Raw genomic sequence first — 25,787 nt, 5'->3', positions numbered from 1 at the left:
TGTTTGATTTTAACACTGTTCAAGTGAAGGTATATACACTGACAAAAATATTGAGAAAAACGTGTTTCAAACCTGTGTTTGGTGACAGATTCAGCACATTTCATATTAAAACTGCAATGCTATTTACAATAGAAAACTATCCTACAGAAATATGGAGGGAAAACAAGATTGTGAAATGTGTGTGTCTACTTCTGACAACACTGAAAAGATGGTTTAAACAAAAATACTGTCCCCATTTCACAATATCTGGAGTTAATCTGTTTGTTGGAAAGTTGCATAATTGGGAACTTCCAAACGTATGCAGCATTATTTCACATCTCATCAACACAAAACTGCAGTGTCTATTTTGCACTCATATGGACAATATTGATATGAGATTGCTTCACTGCTCAGATCTTGAAAATGTATCATATGAGCATGTGGGCACAAGAACCCAAAACTATAGTGTTGTTCTACAGAAAATACTGTTTTATGTATTAGCTGAATTGACTACTACTTTAGATGGATTGATAACTGATTATTCAGCTGATGACATTGAAAGGCCCTTTTTTATTCTACAGAGTATGTCTGCTTCCTTAAGTGATCTTGAACAGGAAGTAGTATTTCTGATCATCCCATTCGTATGCAGCACCCTTGCTTCCATGCTGGCTTCAAAGTGCATCTACCTGGGACAACCATACACACAGGATATCTTCAACTGGTACCAGATGTCTCTTGACTCTGACCTTATGTCCAGTAGGTTGAAGTTTGCCTCCATGTTGTACTGCAGCAGGCAGTATGAGGAAGCTGCAGAAGTACTGACTTACTGTGAAGGACTGCTGGGACCAGAAGTGTGTCAGTTCTGTGGACATGATGGAAGGGGATACCTGTTTCCAAGCATTGAGTTTGGAAAAAAGATGATATTCAACTCAAGCACAGAGATACTGAGAAAATGCATAATGATGTGTGTAACTTTCACAAAGAAAGAAATAAACTGTATTCCAGAACATCTTGCATTTGAAATGCTCAGAAGTATAGAAGGTGAAGACAGATTACAAGATGAGAAGTGGAAGAACAATGTAGTCGCTGACTGTGTCCCATTCCTTTATTACTTACAGCATCTCACCTACAGGGAACTACAACAGACATTGAGAGCCCAAACAGCCCTACATAACCTACATGAGTACACAGTGGGGACACGATACGGCCACATTGACACAGCCCACAACATGCTGGGTCACTGCTATGAACTTGAAAACAGGCTGGACCTGGCTTGGATGTGCTACAACAGATCAATGGAAATCTATGACAGAGAAAATGTCTCCATCTGGCATGCAGCCAGGATCCTATATCAGTTTTTACAAAGCTGATATCCACATTGATACAGCCTTAACCATTCTGGGACATGCGTTTCATAACATGCAATGCTTAGATGTGCTACAGCAGATCATTAAAGATACATAACAGAGACAATGTCTCAATCTGCCATGTAGAACACTCGAAACGGTTTTACATTTTAACAAAACTGTTACCTTTAAATTTGTTATTGGATTGCCTTTACATGTTATTTCACCACTTACCGGTAATACATGTTTACAGATGTAAAACTTTATTTTGTTTGTGTGTTCTAATTATCAGAAACCAGATTAAATAGTGAAAGACGAAGAACAACATTTTAGAAAATTGTTCACTTATTTCTAAGAAAAAAATGTTGCCACAAAAATAATTCTTTAAACAGACAATATAATCTTGTGGGTAGATGACGTTAATATTCTAAAGTGGTAAACACTCTCTTGTGTATAGACTAAATATTGATAACTAAAATAATAAGTACAAGATCTCATTGAAAATGCACCAAACCGTAGTAGAGTGTACTTGTGCATTCTGTCATGTTACAAGATTTATCAAGTTTCAGAGCAATTTATCTTAAAATTTAGAAGTTGCTTGCTCCAGGAACTTCAATAAAAATCTTTGAAGTTAAGGGGCACATTTCTCTTACATGGCTTTGCTGAAACTAATTGAAAATTCATTGAGCACTAGCACCCAAGGTGAGCAAGTGTACAAAGCATAGAAAAGATCTCTCTTAAACTATGGAAGTAGTTTTCGCCACTTACTCATATAATAGCCGAAAATGTAAAGATCAACTTCAAGGGTAAGTTAATCTTACAACTTTGCCGCAATAGATAAAAACATTGCGAGACAGTAATGCTATTCATGGTGAGCGTGTGTACTAAGTTTCAGACCAATCCCTTATAAATTTTTGAAGTAATCCCATATTATTTTAAACTGACATTCAGTTAAAAACGCCATAATTCTTAAACAAACTTGATGCCCAACTGACACAAATGTACTAGGCACTTGTTCATTTTTTTGGTAATATTGTTTAACTAGTTTCAGAACAATCCGTTCAAACTGTACGCAGAAGTTGTTTGCTCAAAGGAATGTTTGCAACGAACGCAATGACGACAAATTGAAATGCTGACCGCCAAACGGACCGACACACAGTGTGGCTCCAATATACGCCATTACAAACTTTGTTTGAAAAGATATAAATCAGTAGATAGATCTCTATTCAACAAAAGGAATTAGACCGTTTGGACAAACACATGCTTAGCTGCATATCATTACCCATCACTGACCTTCACATATGCGGCACTTAAAATGATATTGTTTTGTCTTGATTGTTCAAATTGTCAATGGACTATTTAATCATTAGTATAATTACGAAATAGAATTATCAAAACAATGGAATACATGCGTTTCAAATGAAGTGTGCCGCAATTTAAGTGGTGCGTATAACAGATTAAACTAGATATACACTGATAGTTTTGTTATAAAAGGAAAACAAATTTCGGTAACATATGTTTTTAAATACAAAATTTGTCACAATGTTTTTGTAAAAAGTCTAGTATTCCCAATAAAAAAGTTGAAGTATACCATTAAGAGACAAAACTTTTTTCAGTTGATAGCACAGCAATGGTGACAAATATTCGAATATTTAAGATAAACATTAAACCCTCTTAAAGTACTCATTATATAAACCCTGAAGAAGCGTAACAAATAACTACTCGTATTACAGCAAACAACAGTGTAAGGTGACATAATTTTGAGCTCTTGAGTATTAGGTTAATCTAGCCTGTATTTGTCTTTTATCTTGGTGTAAGATTATATATTGATTTTCTATAGATCTACATTGAATTACTTTGTTTTCAAACAAATAGTTTTTTTTTCAGAAATGACTGCAATACATATGAACATGGTTTTAACACAATAACTATAGAAAGAATTCATGCATAGAGATGAACGTGGAAGTGTAGGTAGCGTTTATAGGTAGTAAGCTTTGGACTGATTTTGAGGTGGTTGGGGTCATGTCAAGGTCCCTGTTACTTAAATAGTAAATAGTTTCGTTTCATCCAAATAGTGTATAAGTAGCTTGTGTGAAAACTTAGCTTGGGATTGCTTTTGAGAGGAGTGAAATGAAGGAAACTGTGTTTAAATATAGAAAAATGGTTCGCTCAAAACAACTTTAGGCTTTACTAACTCACGCACAAAAAAAAAGACTCAAGCTTTTCATATTTCACTGGTCATATTAAAACTTTGGTTTCTTCGCGGCGTTTATAGTCATAATATTGTTTTTTTTATAAAAAGTACAGGTTCTTTTTCGTTTCCATTCATAGCATTTATGAACACTCAAACATAATACATCCTTTTAATTGTCTGAGATACATTGTTTATGTCATTTACTTCTCTTTGTATTTGATACACGAAATGGCATCATGAACATATTAAAACATTATGATGTCATCAGACCAAATGAGATGTCAAAATTGAAACTAAATTGTATTATCATTATAATGTTAACGTTGGGATTATGAACATAAGCACTTATTTGTTACTGTTACCTTAAGGGCTTTCGACAGAATGAATTGCACTCAACATAAAATACACATTCTTTCAACTAATTCAAAAACATGCAAATAAAATCGCCAAAGGCTCTTTAACTAAAAGTTGCTTGAGCTGGTTTAATAAATGAGTGTATTTTGTGATATCTCAGATCCCACGTTTACATTAAGGGGAAACTGTTAATATATTACAGTTTGAAATGGCAGCTTATGCCTGTGTTCCAAATCTCTTCTATCTGGCGGTAACCCTGTTGTTTGGACTCATCGTTGGCATCTTGGCAAAGTTCAGCTTTTGACGAGCTCTCATTTTGAAAGTAAGTAGTATTTAAGCTGTGTGGGGCATCGTGTAGCATGGCGTAAAGCTGCAACTTTGTGTCGGAACAGCTAAAGTTAGACATGACTGAATAGAGGAGTTGGCTATTTCTATTTGACATTTCTTGAAATACTGCTTTGTCATCAGTCACTTGTCTTGGGTAGATATTTAGCAATTCAGTTCATAACAGCTTGTGGGTTTTTAAAGGGAAAGGGTTGATATATGGTCTTAGAATAAAACCTAAATTTAAAACAAATAATATGGCAGATAGGCAATCACTAGTTCTAGCCTCAACTAGAAATCTTTCGCGCGTGTTTAAAGTCTGATTTTGCGAGGACAATGTGTCAGCAAATGAGTTTTTTTTAAATTCTTCTGATGCCCTTAGTTCACAACGCTCACTCCGCCATTCGTAAGCATCAAGATTTAAATGCATGTCATAAAACTATTACATAATCTTGGTGTTATTGTCGTTGGAATTGTTGTGGAAGATCTAAAATTAGATTTTTATTTATAATACAACTGTATACCCATGTTGCCAGAGACATATGCACAAGTATAGCAAAGCCCATATCTCCAGCTTTAATAACTATTGAGTCACATCTTTTCTGCAAGAAAAATAGATGGTTAGTCAGCTGTATCCTATGTATGTATGTATAGATAGTAGTCATGTAAAAATATATTATGATCAAGGCTGCTCATTAATTAATTCATTTTCTTTCCACAGTATCCACACATATTTACCTTTGATGTGTTCAAACAAGGAGGACCTTCAAAGAAACAGGTAACACGAAATTGGTAGCCATTGAGGGATATGATCATTTCAGTGATATAGTTATAGAAACAAAGGGTCATAATGAATATGACTTTATATCCAATAAATTAAATGTTTCCTTATCTTGTGTATAACGAAGGTAGAAAATCAATAGTTGAGTTCAAATTCATAATAAAATCCATCCATCTTCAAGGCCTCACATGTAAAATATGCAAGTTATAGAGGTTGAAGCTTTAGGCATAGAGTCCATCGAAAGAAAACAGAGCCTGCCTAACTATAACATTTATTATGCCAGAATTAATATATACTTGAAATGGACTAACTTATAAAAGGCGACATTTACCCGGTACCTATTTTTATGCTTCTCCTGTGGTCATATTTTTTTACAGTTTTCATGTTGATTGGGTAAAGGACATCATATATTTTATGATGATGATGATGATGATGATGATGATATTGATGCTGATGATGATGATGATGATGATGATGATGATGATGATGATGATGATGATGATGATGATGATGATGATGATGATGATGATATTGATGCTGATGATGATGATGATGATGATGATGATGATGATGATGATGATGATGATGATGATGATGATGATATTGATGCTGATGATGATATTGATGCTGATGATGATGATGATGATGATGATGATGATGATGATGATGATGATGATGATGATGATGATGATGATGATGATATTGATGCTGATGATGAAATTGATGCTGCTGCTGCTGATGATGATGATGATGATGATGATGATGATGATGATGATATTGATGCTGATGATGAAATTGATGATGATGATGATGATGATGATGATGATGATGATGATGATGATGATGATGATGATGATGATGATGATGATGATGATGATATTGATGCTGATGATGATATTGATGCTGATGATGAAATTGATGATGATTATGATGATGATGATGATGATGATGATGATGATGATGATGATGATGATGATGATGATGCTGGTGATGATGATGATCATTTCATGTCTGTTGGTTGGTACATGTACAGGTAGTAAAACTGTTTGGTTAGTTAGCATGGGGCACCAGAGATGTTTCCCTTCTTTGGACAGTCTGTCTCTGGCGTTTATCTTCAATTTAATTTAGTGAAACAATATCACACCATGACTATTCAACATTTAACGATGATCACTGATCAGTTTCCAAAGATTGTCTAATGTTAAATTGTTGTCAGGGTCAATGTTGATTGTAAAAGCATGACCTCACATTAATCGTAGCCTCCCAGTCTGTCATGATCATCAGTATATTCTGCTCATAACCTCTGCTCAGTATCAGGAGGACCATGACTGTAACTGCATGCATAAGAAATGGTTGCTAAATTTATCACCTTGACTAAATAAGGATAATGGGACAAGAATTGGCATCTTTCTTTGGTGTTCTCTTGTTATTGAAACTGATTGATTTTTTCCGGACAGATGGAGACAGGGACTTTTAGCATCACAGTGGTTGGCAAGGGTTGGAAGGAGAAGCTTCCTGATGCCGATCAGAGCATGACACAGCCCCCGACACCCAGATGATTGTGCGGGTGTGTCGGGCCTGGAAGCGGGATATGTTGCCACGCCCATTGTTATGGTTCAGTGCGCCTGCACTCTGCTATAGAAATCTCCTAAGACAAATTTAGGTATGATTAAAGCTGCGTTCTTACTACCAAAGAAACAGTACCGTAATTAATGTAACTGTTTAAATATATTAAAAATGATGAATGAGTATCGATAACAATAATTCTTATAAAGAATACAGAGATTCAGTTAAAAGAAAGGTGCATAGGACACGATATTTCTACCTTATGACACTATCGTTGATCGCTGTTATTCTTTATGGACCCACCAGGCATTTAATATTTGTGCATTTTTTTGTATTTTTCAATAGTTTATTATCTAAGGCAAAGCAAACATATAAAAGCCTTTTATAAAGCAATGAACGTTCAACACTGTTGTAAAAAGTATTAAAACTTTGGAACTTCTATTCATTCTTATATAGATTCTCATAGAAGCCATTAAGACCTTATAAGATATAACAGATTAGTATGTTATGTATTTTAAATATTTTTCAGGGGTGTTGTGTACACAACAGCCATGCTTTTCCGAGAAACAAACCTGATTGAACGACTCATCAAAAACAACATCAGGCTTGAAGTTGTGAAAGAACAATTCCCTCTGTGGACAATAGATGGGCTCAAATTATAATCCCTTGGTGAACAATAGATGGGCCCAAATTCTTGTCCATCTGTGAACAATAGCTGGGACCTCACTATCAAAACTAACTTTATCTTTGCCATCTAATGTAATTTGCCATGACATTATGTCATGTGAGACTTTTGTATGTAAAAATCTATTTTTTACAAATTATGACATGCCTTTGTAAAGAAAGCAATAAAGAGTATGTTTATATTAAGTAAAATAATTGAGGCTCTTCGGATTCATAAGTCATAATTTTAAAGCTTTCTAAACCTATGCTTTGAGGTACAATAAAAGGTACCTGTATACATTACTATACATAATATATAAATACTAATATATGTAATATTAACTATAGGTATATTCTAGTATTTTTTGCAATCAAAAGACACACCGTAATTCAAAAGCTTTCTAATAATTTACCTTGAGTTTTAATATTAGCTACCTGTGTATTCAAACAATATGGGCAATCAAAAGTCGTAATTTAAAAGCTTTCTTAATCTATATAGTTTGCGGTACGCTATTTTCTACATGTATATTTTTGATAAACCCAAAAATAATTGCTAGTATCATAAATCAAGTCACATGATAATTATGATGTAAGTGGAAAACACCGAGTCACAGTTCTGTGGCTAAAAATAGAATGAAGGCACCCATGTGTGACAAGTACCTAAGTTATAGATATTAGATGTACATTTTAGTAGGGGTTTCAATAATTTGTATCTTATTAGGTCTATTGAAGATTGGATGCACACTTGTGTACTAACATGGTAACATTATTCGTTTATAATTATGAATAACAAAAACATATCTAATAAAATCCCCAAAACTGATACAAGTAATTCAGCATAGCAGAATACCTTATATTTATCAACCACTTGGCTTACTATAATTATTAATCGGTATTATAATTACTAGATGTACACAAAAAATACATAGTGTAGAAACGATTACATTCTTTTCCTTGTATAATTAACGAACATTATTGGTTGTAATTCTTTGCATTGAACATTGCTTCCTTATTTGCACATGTATTCGTTTTGTTTTTACTGTATATGACTTTCTATATAACGATTGTTCTTACTTTTACATTTATAAGCTAAACTTATTATTTCCAACTGTTAATGAAGTATCGCTATAAAGAAGATAATAGAAAAGAGTTCTTATTGTTTTTGAGTTAATGAAAAAAATGTATTTTAATATTCTTAGGTTGGAATCTGAGTTGATCATGACTTGAAAAATATTGATGCTTGTTGAACATTATTAGGCAATTGAACGAAGTCTTGTCAGTGTGCAGGCAAGTGAACGAAGTCCTGTCAGTGTGCAGGCAACTGAAAATAATCCTGTCAGTGTGCAGGTATCTGTACCAAGTGCTGTCAGTGTGCAGTCAATTATCAAGTCCTGTCAGTGTGCAGGCAACTGAATAAAGTCCTGTCAGTGTGCAGTCAATCGACAAGTCATGTCAGTGTGCAGGAAATGTAACAAGATGTGTCAGTGTGCAGGCAACTGTTCTGTCAGTGATTATCCAGGCAACATGTTTGACCAGTATGTTTTTCAATATTCTTTGAGAACAAATATCAAGTTATATTGATTACAAAGATTAAACTCTTTTACTCAGGTGAGCGATTTAGGGCCATGATGGCTCTCTTGACAAAGGTATTGACATATGTAACTTGGATTCACATGCAATGCAAATTTTCACATACTCGCCAAATACAACGTATTCGATATTACAGGCCTTGAAGACAAACAAATGATTTCCGATAATACTCGATCTTATAATCCCTTCCAGCTACTCAAAAAAAATGTCAAATAGCTCTGACTAAAATACTTGTCGAGTTATGACCCTTAATCAGCTGATAAATAGAAAATTGGACTCGTTATAGTTTATTTATTACTGCATTGCCTTTGCTTTAATATGGATTATTCTTGGTTGCAAATCATGCAAGGAAGACCATGGAGCACCTTACAAGACACCTAACTCTAACTGAAAAACATGCAGAGTTATTCCTCTTGATCAACTTAACAAACATAAAATCATTGTCCACTGCTTGCAATACTCTTGTCTATACCCTTTAGTATAACATTGTTTTATTGCTTTATTAAACATTGTCGCATGGAGTTATTCCTTTTTACAGGTTGCAAGAGAGACGAAAGCTTTAAAATGTAGGGAACGTCATCCACCATCTTAAAATGAGGGAATTTTCGAAACTGCTTGGGTTTAGCAGGTTTTCTAATATAATATATTTTCCCACCATTTTAAAAATATAATTCTTTACACCGTTTTCAAACACGTGTACGTATTATTTCAATTTTAAATGTAAACCGTTCAAAACTTTGCCGACTCAAATGGACACCTTTTTAAGCTGTATATTTTAGAAGTTTACTTGTAATCATGGGATATAAGTGGAATCAAACAAATAACTAGCCAATTGTTTTATCTTTCTGCTATTCACGGTTTATATAGAGTGTATTACCAAAGTCACCGTGATATGTAAGTAAGAAACTCGTTTACATGATAATTAAGTCGATTTCATCTAACATAGCAAGGGAAATAAGGGATGTAACGTGACGCATAATATGGACAGGAGTTATTGGTTTAAACTTGTTTAATACATATGATTTGTTTCTAAAATAAAACTCAAGATGAAGTTAACCGTACTCAGACTAGAAGCAGTTGATAAAATCAAATTTTCTACGGTTGAAATAGAATATGTTTTTTTCTGATCTTTATAATTTTGCTTATATGTTTGCTAAAAACTGTTTAGTTGCTTCAATTCCTTTAAAATCAGACGGGGGGGGGGGGGGGGGCAAAATGACAAAAAAAAATCGATCGCTTATTACATATTATTTTTTTCAAAAATATAACACAAGATGAACAGTGGTAGATACAAAGTTTTTGTACTCTGTTTAATTAACGAGGCCCCATAATGCTTATTTCGTATTTTTTATATTCTTTCAAGTTCGTTTTCTACCCAACGTTCGATCACTTGCTCCCAGCCGTGCGGGTTGTCCTGCGTCCGTGAATGACCAATCCTGTCTGACGTAGGGTTTTAATGTCTCGATTGGGCTTTCATTTCCTAAACGTTACTAAGCGTTTCAAAGTTGTCTCTTTTCGGACATCTGTCCTCTCGCTGAACTTCCTGCGTTTATCACGAAGGTCAAGTTTGGCCTTTTGTGGGTAATAGTCGAATAGTTTATTTGATATTGGTGTCCTGGGATTGCATTAATTAGTACATACTTTGGTTTGCTACTTACAGGAAACATTTAAGCATATCCCCGCCACATAATAATTGAAAGGTTCTATCTAACAGTTTGACCAAAAATGAGATACTTTTGTTTTTGCGGTGGATTTATATAAAGTTATGCAACTACTTTAAAAGATCTTAGGTACAATTTTAATATTTTTGAAATATTGATTAGAGATCAAAGGCTGTGTCCACGTTTTCATTTTTCAGATGATTGTGTAGCCTGTATGCTTTCATGTATAATGTATGCTAATAAGATAAAGAAATTGTAAATAAACAAGACCCGGGTGATGGTTGAATGTTTAATATTTAACTACTGTGCACATGTACAGCAAACATACAACGACCAGAGCCTCGGTCAGACTGATTGGGCTGTGTCATTCAGTATGCATGATAAAGCTATGACCTCTTCGATACCAGTTGTAGGTCATATTCCCTAGCTAACGGCGATCAATCATAAATTCTCCCACTGTGTAAATTCTCACAGTTAGGCCAAAGCCAAATACAATGCAACTTTGTACATTGAAACGTTGTGTTTAAGCGCAATAACGCATCGTGATCAATACTTATATTTATATATTATTTTAAATAATTATTAAACATGATTAAAATTAGCAGTTTATTCTGCAATTGACTATCTGTTCTAAAAGAAATGTTACCGACAACATACTTGTGTATTAAAGAATAGCTGATAAAAGTGATATCATATATCATGGGTTAAATGACGTCACGCTTATCCAACCAGACCACAATACTGAAATCAACAATGATGGCATAATCCATTGCGTATTATGCAATATGAAACTCCAGCTGTATCTACACTTAAGACTTGGCGAATACAAAAATTGAAATATATATATGTTTTGCCTGTTTCAAGGGATTTGTTCATGTATCTTAGTGTCAGACATCGATTAAATATTTTGTGTAAATTTTAAGAAAATGTTTGTTCCAAAGCTTAAACTCCAACTGAAGTTCAAATGAAACCCCCTTGTATATATCAATTTATGTGACAGGAAATGTTCAATTTCTAATAAAGAATGTTTTTATGCTGGATTTACAAACTCCTTTTCAAAAGATCAAGAGTATCTGTAACTCCGTTTCCACAAAGTCGAATTCTTATTGTATTCACCCTAACCTCGATGAAGGAGTCCCTTTAAAAGACAACTGTCTTATACAATGTAGATGTGAAAAAAGTGAAGAGAAGATGCATCTACTGTAAAAGCCTGGGGGCATTCGTGTACATCGTTGGGGCATGTGGGTTTGACAGCGTGCCCAAAGATATGGTTGTAGCCTTCGCAATTCAACAGTTTAAGGCAATAGTTCATCAAACTTAGTGATCAGCTTGATTACAATTTGTGTCGTTTGGTTCTGCTTATTTTTTTATATTAACGGTATACAATTAGTTTGACAATTGAAACTATTGATTTTGCTTGGCCAGTAATTTTAAAAATATAAATTTTGCTTTATGTTACTTTATGTACATTTTCGCATGATTTCTTGAAGGAGATCTAAATTCTGTTGAACTGTTCATTTCTTTGGAAGCTTGGCCAGATGTAACGCTTAAGGTATTTTGAATTTAGGTTTGAATAAAGATTGCTGATAATTTCCATCAAACTCGAAAGGTTGTCTCCAATAGTAATGCATAGTCAAGTATTAAGACATAATTATGCGTAAGCAAATAGAAATAAAAAAGTATCATACTTTTATGTATTGTTCTATATCAAGACTCACTAGCCTTAGACAGGGTTATTTGTCATGTTCCTCTGACAGCTCTTGTTTCCACCTTAAAACTTGATAATAAATTTATACTCACAATACAAGTATATCATCCATTCAGGGTCTGGCCGGCAATATGACAACCCTGGAAAGTGCCCTGCATGGTTTTAGCCGTCGAGCTAAAAATCTCTCTACCCAAACCGTCTGTCAAGGAGCAAATACCCGCTAAAAACTAGGTGAGGCATTGGAGTGCTTAAGGCATTTATTGACAATTATCACCATTTTCATTTTGACATTCATTTGTAAGCGAAGGTAAATGTGAATGTAAATAAAACCCCATTTTGTCAACTTACAAGGTGACTGTCATTGGATGAGCACGCCTTAATTTAAATTCGAGCTTGGCAGTGTTGTCAACTAGCTCTATTATATGAAATACAGGATTTGTCTGCAAATGCATTTTACCAGTGTCAAGAGGGTAAACATATTACAACCTGCATTGGTTTGATTGAGGTTTTTTGTCTGAGCTGCGAAGTGGCGACAAAAAAATTACAGCTAATAAAGCATCTGGAAATTAAAATACGAAGCAAGTTCCTGCTTAAAAATAGGTGAGATTTCCATGTTGGCATAGGAGTGCTTAAAGCTTACCTAACAATTCTTGATAAACACAACTTGTTTTCATTATATGGTATAAATGTGTTGTTGTGGAGATTTGTGCTGTTGTTCCATGTTTCTTGTTTGTGATATTTTGTTTTTGTGTTCTATGTCTTTGGCTTTTACCCTGTGCCATATAACTTGTTTAAACCTTTCGCTACGGTGTTTCTGTAGTTGTTCACATAAGTATTCATTGACCATTATCACAATTTATAGCTTGCAAGCCTTACAATCCGAAGGTGAACATATTATATAATATATACTATCTACCAGGTGAAAACAGATTCCAAAATATCTATTTTTCAAAACATTTTGCACCAATCTTGCAGCTCAGACACAAAATCCTCACTTAAACTGTTGCTGATTCGTAAAAAATGTATCCCTCTGTGTAAAGCTTTCAGGCTTTTGCCAATATTTTTCAACTCAAAGAAAGACCATTATTGAATGATTGTGTCAAACTGAAAAACTGTACATTGCAATAAATGTTTGTTTAATCGTCAGCCCATATGTTAACGTGGACCCATACGAAACTAACTCTTAAATCCAGTCCTAGTCTACACGAACAAATGATAATAACCTTGGACACAGCTTAATATGATATATGCTGTAAAAATACATGTGCATTTATTACTCTTTCAGGATGGCTGGTTTCATGCCAGATGTTGAGAATTGGTGTCTGATATTCCAAGGCAGCGATCGAGCAGTCGTGAACAGAAGCGTCAGATACAACTATGAAGTCAATATTCAAAGACCGGTATGATTATGTTTTACAAACGTTTACTGTTCAAGATGTAATCAAAGTTACTTTGTACTTCATACTTCACACAGTTGTTCAGGACCATTAAACAATAAGGTTACATAACTCCATATCCTCCTACAAACAAGAATGGTCCCTGATTGACTTAAGAACTTCGGTTAAGGTTTTAGGGAACATCCAGTCTGGTTAAAATTTTATGGTAATATTTTTTTTACTTATAACTTATATATCCTTATTCAATTGACTTTATACTTTACACAATTGTTGACTGCCATCAAATAATTAGGTGACATGACTCCATGTAAACCTAAACAAAAATTATTTCCTTTGATGGACTAAGAAAGTTTGGTTAAAGTTTAAGGGCAAGTAGGGATTTTCACTGAGATCTCAAATACAGTTAATTCAATAAACTTCATACTTCACACAGTTATTCACAACCATCACACAACTAGGTTAATAACTCCATATCATCCATTATACAAATTAAGGCCATTGACTTGTGTCTAAGATAGGTTGGTTAAAATTTGGGGGCAAGTAGGGATTTTAACTCAGATCACACATTCAGTTCATTCAAGGGACTTTATACATCACGCAGTTGTTCAAGACAATAACTCAATTAGATTACATAACTCCATATTATCGTAAATAAATTTTGGCATTTGATTTGGTTTTACAATATTTTTGGGTTTTAACTCAGATGTCAAAAATTATTAACTCCATGGACTTCATACTTAACACAGTTGTTCAAGGCTTTCACACAATTAGGTTACATAACTCTTTATGAAAATAAAGGCACACTTTTTAATAACTTTCCAATAAAAGCTGAACTAGCATTGCAAAAACTTGGCTGTAAGTTAATGACCATTCAAGATATTCACATGGAACTTTGTATACACTAACCAGTGAGAATCTGCACATGTGTAGAAGGCCCACTATTCTTGCTTCTTTATGTGTCAAATTATGCCCCTTTAATGAGAAAGAAAAGACACGCTATATGGTTCGTTGCGGTGACATCAGGCTATATCCATTCAAATGATTTTATTTTTTTTAAATGTAAAGGATAACTGATAAAATGAGAAGTTTGTTTATACAGGAGATTCATAAATAATTAAGGGCTTTTGGACTTTTATTGTGTAAATGAAAAGAGCAATATAAAATTCTGGAATAGAATTATAACAAAACGTACAACAACATTTTGTTCTCTTTGAATATGTATGATATGTTTTAGCATTTTTATAGGTCTGTTCATGGAACTTTTCTAAGCCAATTCTTAGAATGGGACATATTATAGTTTCACCTGCATTCAAAGAACGGGACATATTATAGTTTCACCTGCATTCATAGAATGGGACATATAGTTTCACCTGCATTCATAGAACAGGACATATAGTTTCACCTGCATTCATAGAATGGGACATATTATAGTTTCACTTGCATTCATAGAACATGACATATAGTTTCACCTGCATTCATAGAACGGGACATATAGTTTCACATGCATTCATAGAACAGGACATATATAGTTTCACCTGCATTCATAGAACAGGACACATAGTTTCACCTGCATTCATAGAATGGGACATATAGTTTCACCTGCATTCATACAACAGGACATATAGTTTCACCTGCATTCATAGAACAGGACATATAGTTTCACCTGCATTCATAGAATGGGACATATAGTTTCACCTGCATTCATAGAACAGGACATATAGTTTCACATGCATTCATACAATAGGGCATATAGTTTCACCTGCATTCATAGAACAGGACATATAGTTTCACCTGCATTCATATAATGGGACATATAGTTTCACCTGCATTCATAGAACAGGACATAAAGTTTCACATGCATTCATATAATGGGACATATGGTTTCACCTGCATTTATAGAAGAGGACATATAGTTTCACTTGCATTCATATAATGGGACATATAGTTTTACCTGCATTCATAGCTTGGGACATATAGTTTCACCTGCATTCAAAGAACAGGACATATAGTTTTACCTGCATTCATAGAACAGGACATATAGTTTCACTTGCATTCATAGAACATGGCATATAGTTTCACCTGCATTCATAGAATGGGACATATAGTTTCACCTGCATTCAAAGAACAGGACATATAGTTTTACATGCATTCATATAATGGGACATATAGTTTTACCTGCATTAATAGCTTGGCACATATAGTTTCATCTGCAATCATAGAATGGGGCATATAGTTTCACCTGCATTTATAGAACAGGACAATCATATAGTTTCACATGCATTCATAGAACAGGACATATAGTTTCACCTGCATTCATAGAAAATGACATATAGTTTCACCTGCATTCATAGAACAGGACATATAGTTTCACCTGCATTCATAGAATGGGACATATAGTTTAACCTGCATTCATAGATTGGGATATATATTATCATCTGAATTTAAAGAATGGGACATATAGCTTCACCTGCATTCATAGAACAGGACATTTAATTTCACCTGCATTCATAGAACAGGACATAGAACAGGACATGATAGTTTTCACCAGCATTCATAGAACAGGACATATAGTTTCACATGCTTTCATATAATTGGACATATAGTTTTACCTGCATTCATAGCTTGACACATATAGTTTCATCTGCAATCATAGAATGGGACATATAGTTTCACCTGCATTTATAGAACAGTACAATCATATAGTTTTACCTACATTCATAGAACAGGACATATAGTTTCACATGCATTCATAGAACATGACATATATTTTCACCTGCATTCATAGAACAGGACATATAGTTTCACCTGCATTCATAGAATGGGACATATAGTTTAACCTGCATTCATAGATTGGGACATATATTATCATCTGAATTCAAAAAATGGGACATATAGTTTCACCTGCATTCATAGAACAGGACATTTAATTTCACCTGCATTCATAGAACAGGACATAGAATTGGACATGATAGCTTCACATGCATTCATATAATGGGACATATTGTGTCACCTGTATTCATTGAACGGCACATATAGTTTCACCTACTTTCATAGAACAGGACATATAGTTTCACCTGCATTCATAGAACAGGACATATAGTTTCACCTGCATTCATAGAACAGGACATATAGTTTCACCTGCATTCATAGAACAGGACATTTAATTTCACCTGCATTCATAGCTTGGGACATATAGTTTCATCTGCATTCATAGAACAGGACATATAGTTTCACCTGCATTTATAGAACAGGACCATAGTTTCACATGCATTCATACAATGGGACATATAGTTTCACCTGCATTCATAGAACAGGACATATAGTTTCACCTGCATTCAGAGAACAGGACATAATAATAGTTTCACCTGCATTCATAGAACAGGACATATAGTTTCACCTGCAGTGTAAGGGTGTTGAATCATTGGAGTCCAGTATGTTCTGTGTCTTGAGGAGCATTTGTCCACTTATCACAAAATTTGGTCAGAATGTGGATGGGCATAATATATGGCATAAGTTAAATCAAGCCATATTGCCTATGTCAATTGCAGACATTTGAATCTCTGGCAATGACAGAGAGGTACATTTGGGTCTACAAGTCGGTAGATTGGGTTAAAAAGCGATAGAATTTCTTAATCCCTTTTATTTTTAACTCAAAAACAATGATGGACAAAATGTTAACAAAATCTTGATGGTTGTTTATATTTTTAGATATTCTGAAAATACGCATGAAATACGTCATGATTAAATTGGTTCAGGGTCTTGTCAAATGTCGGTGTTTTATGTCTGGCTAGTGAAATATGAAGTTTATATTAAGACGAGCTCTTGATAATTCAATCAGACTGCCAAACAGGTCTAGAGTAGACGACTGCAAAATTGTGTATGTTAATGTTCTATTAGTAGGATGCCAATTAACAAAGAATGCTGAATAGTAGGATGCCGGTGGTTCTGAGTGCCGTAACTCAGCAACGATCTCGGCCTAGGTGTCAAGTTATTTGACAGGTTGTTTATTGCACCATTTTCTTAAAATGACAGATTATGCGGTATTTAGGCATGGTTGATATATATTGAGGGTTTTCAAATGAAATTTTAAGGCCAAAGAGCGGTAGTTTCCATCACATGAGCAGTAGAGCGATAGGGGGTCTCACATACTGCTGATTTTACATACTGCCGGTAGAGTTCACATGTCTGCAGTTGAAGATGATGGCCATTTGATTATAGAAATAACCTAATTTCAGTCTTGTACGATCAATAACTTTAGAAGTCTTTGTTAAATCATCACCAAATTTGATCAGAATGTGTATGGACATCATAACTTGGAAAATTTGGCACACAGCCATATTGCTCAAGTTACTCGAGAGTTATCACCCTTTGACTATAGAAACTCTCTAAAAAGGCATAATATCCGTAAGTATGATAAACCTCATCTTTGGCACTGCATAATTATAACCCTTTAATTGGGAAAATGTATTTAAAACGATCATCATTGTATTATTTGCAAGAGGTCTTAATTTCTATCTGATCCCAGTCACGTTTAAAAATGTTGAAAACCACTCGGTGAATCATTAAGGCCGGATTCTTTGTTTTTCCAAAGATTGAAAGAGCACAAACGAAAAGCAATTTTGTATGTACAAAGTTCAGAAATAACCCAGCATTCTAAAATCTTGCATTCATTTCAACCTATTAATAGGCAACACGTATGGGGAATTCCCTTTGAAACCAGATCATTATATACATTATGGGCATGCCTATTATACTTAAAATAATTTGAATACAAGATTTGAAATATGATCTCTGTCATGTACGAACAACCAACATGGAGGCTGACATTTTATTATATTAAAACAACACCGTATAGAACAAGGTTACACACAACCATTAGTAATACAATATCTGACATCTCCCCCTCTCTAAAGAAATGTTACCATGGTTACATAAATAAATGTATCAATCTTGACATTAAATGATATTACTTCTAATCTAAGTTCATAGTGAAAAGACAGTTCCATATTCATTCATGTTCAAGTATCTCAATAGAATAAAAGCAATGCATATAAATTTAGTATGTCTCATAGCCCCTATTTTTATAGAACAGTTCAAACATACACTTTCACATTCATACAAATCAAACAAGTTATCTGTCATATCATGTTTTAAAATTAACTTTCATATTATTTGAATGATAATGGTATACTTATACCTTAAATCTAAATATCAACAATTGTTAATGTATTGATCTTAAAAGTACATGCATACACATAAAATATACATTATAATATTAGACTTAAGTGTATCATGATAATAATGTATCTTTAAAACAAACTTTTAAACAAAATAGTAAAATCAAAGCTGTGACTCTTGACTCTTCTTCTGTACTACTGGTCTTGTTCTCTGGCACATAATGAATTCTTCTGATTTATCCACCATATTTACTCATTATATATTTCACTATACTTTATTTTAACACTTATTTTGCATTATAATGACATTTACACAAACACTTCAACTGGATTACACACCTATTCATCATACTTGGCTGGCATTCTAACACTTCTTCCAGATCTTGTGACTTTTTCTTCACTTTGACTAGATCTTTCAACACTACTCTGTTTAGCTTTCTCATTCTCACTCTCATCTTCTGGCACTATTACATCTTCACTAACTTTCTCTTGACTAGAGCTTATAACACTCGACTTATTAGCACTATTTTCACTATTTTCTCCCTGAACTGGTTTCTTCGGATCTCTGTAGACTTGTGTAGAATCACTCACTTGTTGAAACTGTACTCGTGAAGGCTTCAAGTGTTGTCTATTCCTGCGAAGAATCCTGCCCGTGCTGGTCTCGACGACGTAAGAACGTGGAGCTTCATGTTTCTTGATGACTTTCCCAAGTAGTATTTTACCATTATGTCTAATGGTAACATTTTGTCCTTTATTTCGTGGTTGTAATGGCGCACCACTATGTCTGTTGTAATATTCTGCCTGAGTTTTTTGGTGTTGTCTATGCTTTTGCAGTAAATCTTCTTGGTTTACATATGTCGGTTTCAAGAGTTCTGTTCTTGTTGGTAATGTAGATTTGAGTCGTCGACCAATATGCATTTGTGCCGGTGAAAGTTTAATACCTTCCAGTGGTGTATTTCTGTAGTCCAAAAGCGCTTTGCTGGGGTCGGCACTTTTCTTGATCAGATTCTTAACTGTCTGTACATATCTTTCTGTTTGTCCATTTGCTTGACTATAATGTGGACTTGTAGTAGTACAGTACTATTAAGACCAAACTTTACACCCTTGTGCACTAGGAGTGAACTACTAGTGAACAATTTGTGCACTATTGATAAACTAATGTAGTCTGTAGTTTATTTGATAAGCCAGTATTGATTTTTCTGGTCCACTGAGATTGGCCTTACTATATTGATTTTATATCACTGATAAGATCTTTTCCTCTACCAGTTCATTTCAAAACTTGTGACAAAATCTTTTAGTATTCACTGATGACTTTATGATGTAAAGCCATTGTACTAGGCTTATAAGACAAGGGGTTTCTATATTTGTCAATTTTATTCTATTGTCGATAAAAAAAGAATATTACATTTCTTAAAATAAATACATTAAGTTTATTTGTAAGCCAATATTTTGAAACAGGAGTGTTATATAATATAATTATGTTACTATTATAACATCTGAACAATTATGACAAGGGGATACATGTACTATATTTTTCAATTTTATTTTATTGTTGATAAAAAAGAATATTACATTTCTTAAAATAAATACAATAAGTTTATTTGAAAGCCAATATTTTGAAACAGGTGTGTTATATAATATACTTGTGTCACTATTGTAACATCTGAACAATTATGACAATTTTTTGTAATTCAGACATTTGATTTAAGTCATTAAGTGATAACAAAATATTAATTCTGAATGCTTTGTATATACAGTTAACAGCACTATTTCTATCATAATATTTACAACACATAATACTGTTTTGCTCCCTTAACAGACGTAAGCTAGAACAGATGAAATGTCAAATTTCTTCCCAACAACTCATCACAAGTACACATTGTTTTTGTCCATAACACGCACACACTCAGCCCACACCTGATGATGTAAATCATTTTTTTCGGGCCAGTAACTAAAAAAAAGGGGGACCCGTCATTTACTGGTCATATTTGTCAATTTTTAATTCTAATGCAGATGAAATAAAAATAAAACATTTCTTAAATAAATTATTTCTTAGCCAATATTTTAAATAAGAGTGTTATAAATATAATTGTGATACTATTGTAACATCCAAACAATTATGATTTTTTTTTGGTAATTCTAAATCCTACGTATGAAAGTGAACAGCACTATTATATATTCAAACTGTAAATACAAAATCATTTATGATAAAAAAGTAAATGTGCTTTAACAAAAGAAAAAATGCATGCGGTTGAAAAAAGATCTTGCCTTAATTAGAATAATTTAAAAATAGTAGCTCAAGCTATTTTTCAGAATTTTTTACGTAACTATATTCACGATATATTTCATTAACTTTCCATAAAGAAACATCTTTAAAGCCTAGTTTTAGCATTTGATACTAAATATATCTATTTATCTTTTTCTATAAAAATAGCACAAAGGGAATTGTCCTACCAAATGGCCAACTAACCAGGCATTAAAATTAATTGAATATCAGCAAAATGATAAAATGCTTATTCATACTTTTGTAATGAGATTACCCATTGTAACAGTGTTAGCCCCAATAGGTCAGAGCCAATAAACAATACACAGGAAGTATCAGGAACCCTGCTGTGATAACATTCAAAATGGCAAAAGATGAAATTATCCTATGCATTCAACCATTAACCAGGCATTACAATGAATATTATTTCATATTAAACTTGCTATTTGATGTTAAAATACATGATATGCATGGTAAATATTAAATATCTCCACTCTTAATAATTTGATTAACAAATGATGAAAAGTGTCATTTAAGATTTACCAAAATTAATAATATTGTTTTAATATTCCAAAAAGGATGAATAAATGTCAACAACAATGGTTCTTATAAGGGTACCGAATTTAAATTGAAAGAAATGAGCATAAAACACGCTATCTCTACCTTATGAGACTATTGTAGACTACAGTAATGTACAGTAAATCTTTTAGCCAATATCCTGTGTATTTGTTTATTGGCTTGGGGCCATTTAGAGTAGAAAATAGCATTAGCTCATTAATACACAACCACTTCTTGCATAAACATATATGCATAGCAAATGTATTAATTTGACTGATTGGGAGTAAATAATAAACAAAAAAGTAAAAAGGGTTTTATTCCATTTAAGTTGTAAAATATAAATAATTTTAATGGGATATTATAAATAATACTACTCATATTCTTATTCTAAAGCATTTGATAGTTAGCAAGAGGCAATAAAGATAAAAATCAATACACAGTGTACTATGGGGGGGGGCTCTTAAAGAAGGATTAAATTAGCCTTCAATGGATAGTATTTCATTAAATAATGGAGCAGCATAATCAATAATACAAAATGCCTAAAATATACGTTTATCTATTATGTGTATCAAATTAGAAATGCAATTAATAAATCTGGGTACAATGTAGAAAATATACTATAATATTTAATGGTGTACTTATTTGATGATGATTGCTGTCAGGCTGTCACCTTAAATCCGAACACATTTGTTAAACAAGAATAAACATAAAATTGAAAGTTTCAGAAGAATTGGAAGAAAATCTTTGTTAATATATCCTTTGAATGAATCAACAATGGCACAACAATTTCACAGTCTGAGCTTGGAACAATATATAAGGCGTGAACTTTGATATAACTATTACAAATAACGAACAACGTGTAATTATCACCTTGTGAAACTTTAAAGAAAGGCTCATGAACTCCTTTGAATGTTATGTCATAAAAGTATTTGAAGATGAAACCCTTTTATTTAGAACCAAAGTTATATAATTAAAGCTATCAATTAATATGAAAATAATGCAATGCATATTTATAAAGAAAACAAAAACATTTAAATGTCTAAATGTTTGACAAATTAACTTTATTTTATAAAACAACATCAATTATATAATTCTATATTGTTAAAATGAAAGGTCAAAATTGATTATAATTATTGTATAAAATAGTTTACATTTAAACATCTGTTGAAACTAAACACATCATTCTAAGTTTCACTGTAAAGATAGCATTTATTATAGACTGAAGAAGCCTTATCTGGTCAGCCCCTTGTCTCCATTTAGTCTTTCCCTTGTCTTACCCTTGTCTTACCCTAGTGCACTACCAAGTGCACTACGAAGTGAACTGATAGTGAACACGATGTGCACTTACTGTCAAGTTTGGTCTTAACAGTACTGTATGCTTGAAATTGCATTCTTGTGCAAACCTTTTGAATTCAGCACTACTAAACTGTGGCCCATTGTCTGTTACTAGCTCATCTGCATAACCAAATCTAGCAAATTGCTTTTTTATGTAGGCTATGACATTTGCAGAGGATAAATTGTCCAACTTTTCTACCTCTGGCCATTTGGATTAGTAATCAACAGTTAGTAAATAATGCTGGCCTTTCAGTTCAAATAGATCAGCTCCTATCTTTGCTGATGGTCTGTCTGGCATGTCATGTGATATCATACTTTCCTTTCTGTTCATCTTCTTATCGTTAATTGCACAAACTTCACATTTTTGAACAGTTTCTTGTATTTCTGTCATCATTCCTGGCCAATACATGAATTGTCTAGCCCTGGCTTTGCACTTGACCACTCCCATGTGTGTTTCATGGACAACCATTAGCATCTGTTTCCTTTGTGCTTTAGGAATGATAACTTTCTGCCCTTTGTACAATATGCCATCAATAGAAGTAATTTCATCTCTCATTGCCCAATATTTCTGAATTGGTTCTGGTGTTTGAGATTTATTTTGCGGCCAACCATCTTCAAGCATTTTATGCAGTAACTGTGATTCACTATCATTTTCAGTGTCCCTTTTCAGCTCATTATATTTTGTATCTAAAACTGGCAGATGGGCATTAAGCTGTACTTCATTAACTGATAGATCAGGAACTAGTTCATCATTTGTTTCAGGTAAGTACAACCTTGATAAGGTGTCTGAGATCAGCATAGTCTTTCCAGGTTTATGCACAACCTTGAAGTCATACTTCTGCAAGGCGATCGCGAATCTTTGCACTCGTGGTGGCGCTTCAGTGATTGATTTTTTGAAGATACTTTCAAGAGGTTTGTGATCTGACTCAACTATGAAATGTGTTCCATATAAGTAATCATGAAACTCCTTACATCCGAAGACTATCGCTAGAGCTTCTTTCTCAATCTGACTATACTTTTTCATTGTACTATTTAATGCTCTACTGGCATATGCGACAGGTCTCTCGTTTTGTAGTAGAACTGCCCCGAGCCCACAGGAACTTGCATCAACGTTCAATACTACTGTTTCATCTTTGTTATAAAATGCCAATACTGGTGCTTCTGATGCCATCTTTTTCAATGCTTGAAAACTATCTTTCTGTTCTGTTTCCCAATGCCAAGCTTTGTCCTTTTCTAACAGCTTTCTCAATGGAGCACTAACTTGTGACATATTAGGAAGAAACTTCTGAAGATAGGTGATGAACCCTAAGAATGTTTGTAATTCTTTTGTATTTGTTGGTTGTTTCATTTCTTGTACTGCTCGCACCTTTTCTGGATCTGGCTTCAACCCTTCTTTAGTAATTTTGTGACCCACATATTCTACTTCATCTTTCCTAAACTGACATTTCTTCTCGCTCAATTTCAGATTCCACTCTTCAGCCCTTTTTAACACTGCTGAAAGTCTTTCATCATAATCTTTTTCATCTTTACCCCATACTAAAATGTCATCAACAATCACTTGAGCTCCTTCAAGGCCTTCAATCATTTCTGTCATAGTCCTTTGGTATATTTCTGGGATTGACTTTATCCCAAACGGAGCACGCAAGAATCTATATCTTCCAAATGGCGTGTTGAATGTTGTCAGCTTGGAACTTTCAGTATCTAACTTAAGTTGCCAAAATCCCGAGGTTGCATCTATAGTACTAAATACTTTTGCTTCTGGCATTTCTGCAACAACTTCCTCAATTGTTTTCATAGGGTAATGTTCTCTTTGTATGGCATTATTAAGGTCTTTTGGGTCAATACAAATTCTCACTGACTTGTCAGGTTTTGTAACAGTAACCATGCTATTCACCCACGGTGTAGGCTCTTTTTGTCTCACTATTACACCAAGTCTTTCCATTTTCAGTAGTTCTGCCTTTACTTTGTCCTTAAGCATTATCGGAACTTTTCTCGGTGGGTGTACTACTGGTTTTGCATTTTTGTCAATTTCAATTTTCACTTCTCTTGGTAAACATCCTAGTCCCTGGAACAGAGTGCTATATTCATCTTCTATGTGGTAGATTCTTTTAATCAGCCCAATACTTTCAGCTGTTTCTCCACTGAGAATTGACTGTGACTTTGTGTCTACTACATAAATTCAACTGCATGTGTCTCTTCTTTACACTGTAAGTTCAATGTTATCATTCCATCCGGAACCATTCTATGCCCCGAAAATGATCTCAAAGCAGCAGCTGGTTTTCTCAGAGGTCCGTTGATTTTCAGTGCCTGAAAGTCTCTTCTCGTCAGCACATTACATCTTGCTCCTGTGTCTAGCTGAAATTTTAGTGTAACACCATTTACTAACAGATTCTCTGTAAATGTGTCATTTCTTTCCTTCTTCTTATTCATACTTGTGGAAAGCATTCCAACAAATAAGGCATCAAAGTCTTATCATCATCTTCATCTAATTCATGAATTTTTCTTTCTGCTCTGGTTCTACAGACTTTGGCGAAATGATCTTTTCTGCCACATTTCTTGCAGGTTTTCCCTTTCGCTGGACAAGTTTGACTTTGCGTGTGTCTGTATCCGCAACGACCACAACTACTTGGAGGTGCATTAAATTGTTTGTAGGGTTTCTGAAAATTCTGTGTTTTTTGCGTCTGTGGCACTTTTCCTTTTGCGGCTTGATTTGGTGGTTTATAATATTTCCGTTGTTTCACGACATGTATATTTTGATCTTCAGCATTCATTGTTTTCAGCTGTTTTTGTGAAATTTCATAGGACCTGCAAATGTCTATTGCCTTCTCCAATTTCAAACCTGAACCCTCTTGAATTAACTTCTCTCTTATTTTCTGGTTCTTTATGCCAAA

The sequence above is a fragment of the Mya arenaria genome, chromosome 11 (genome assembly GCF_026914265.1).
Source record: "Mya arenaria isolate MELC-2E11 chromosome 11, ASM2691426v1".
NCBI classification, from domain to species: domain Eukaryota; kingdom Metazoa; phylum Mollusca; class Bivalvia; order Myida; family Myidae; genus Mya; species Mya arenaria.
This window is presented reverse-complemented; position numbering follows the sequence as displayed.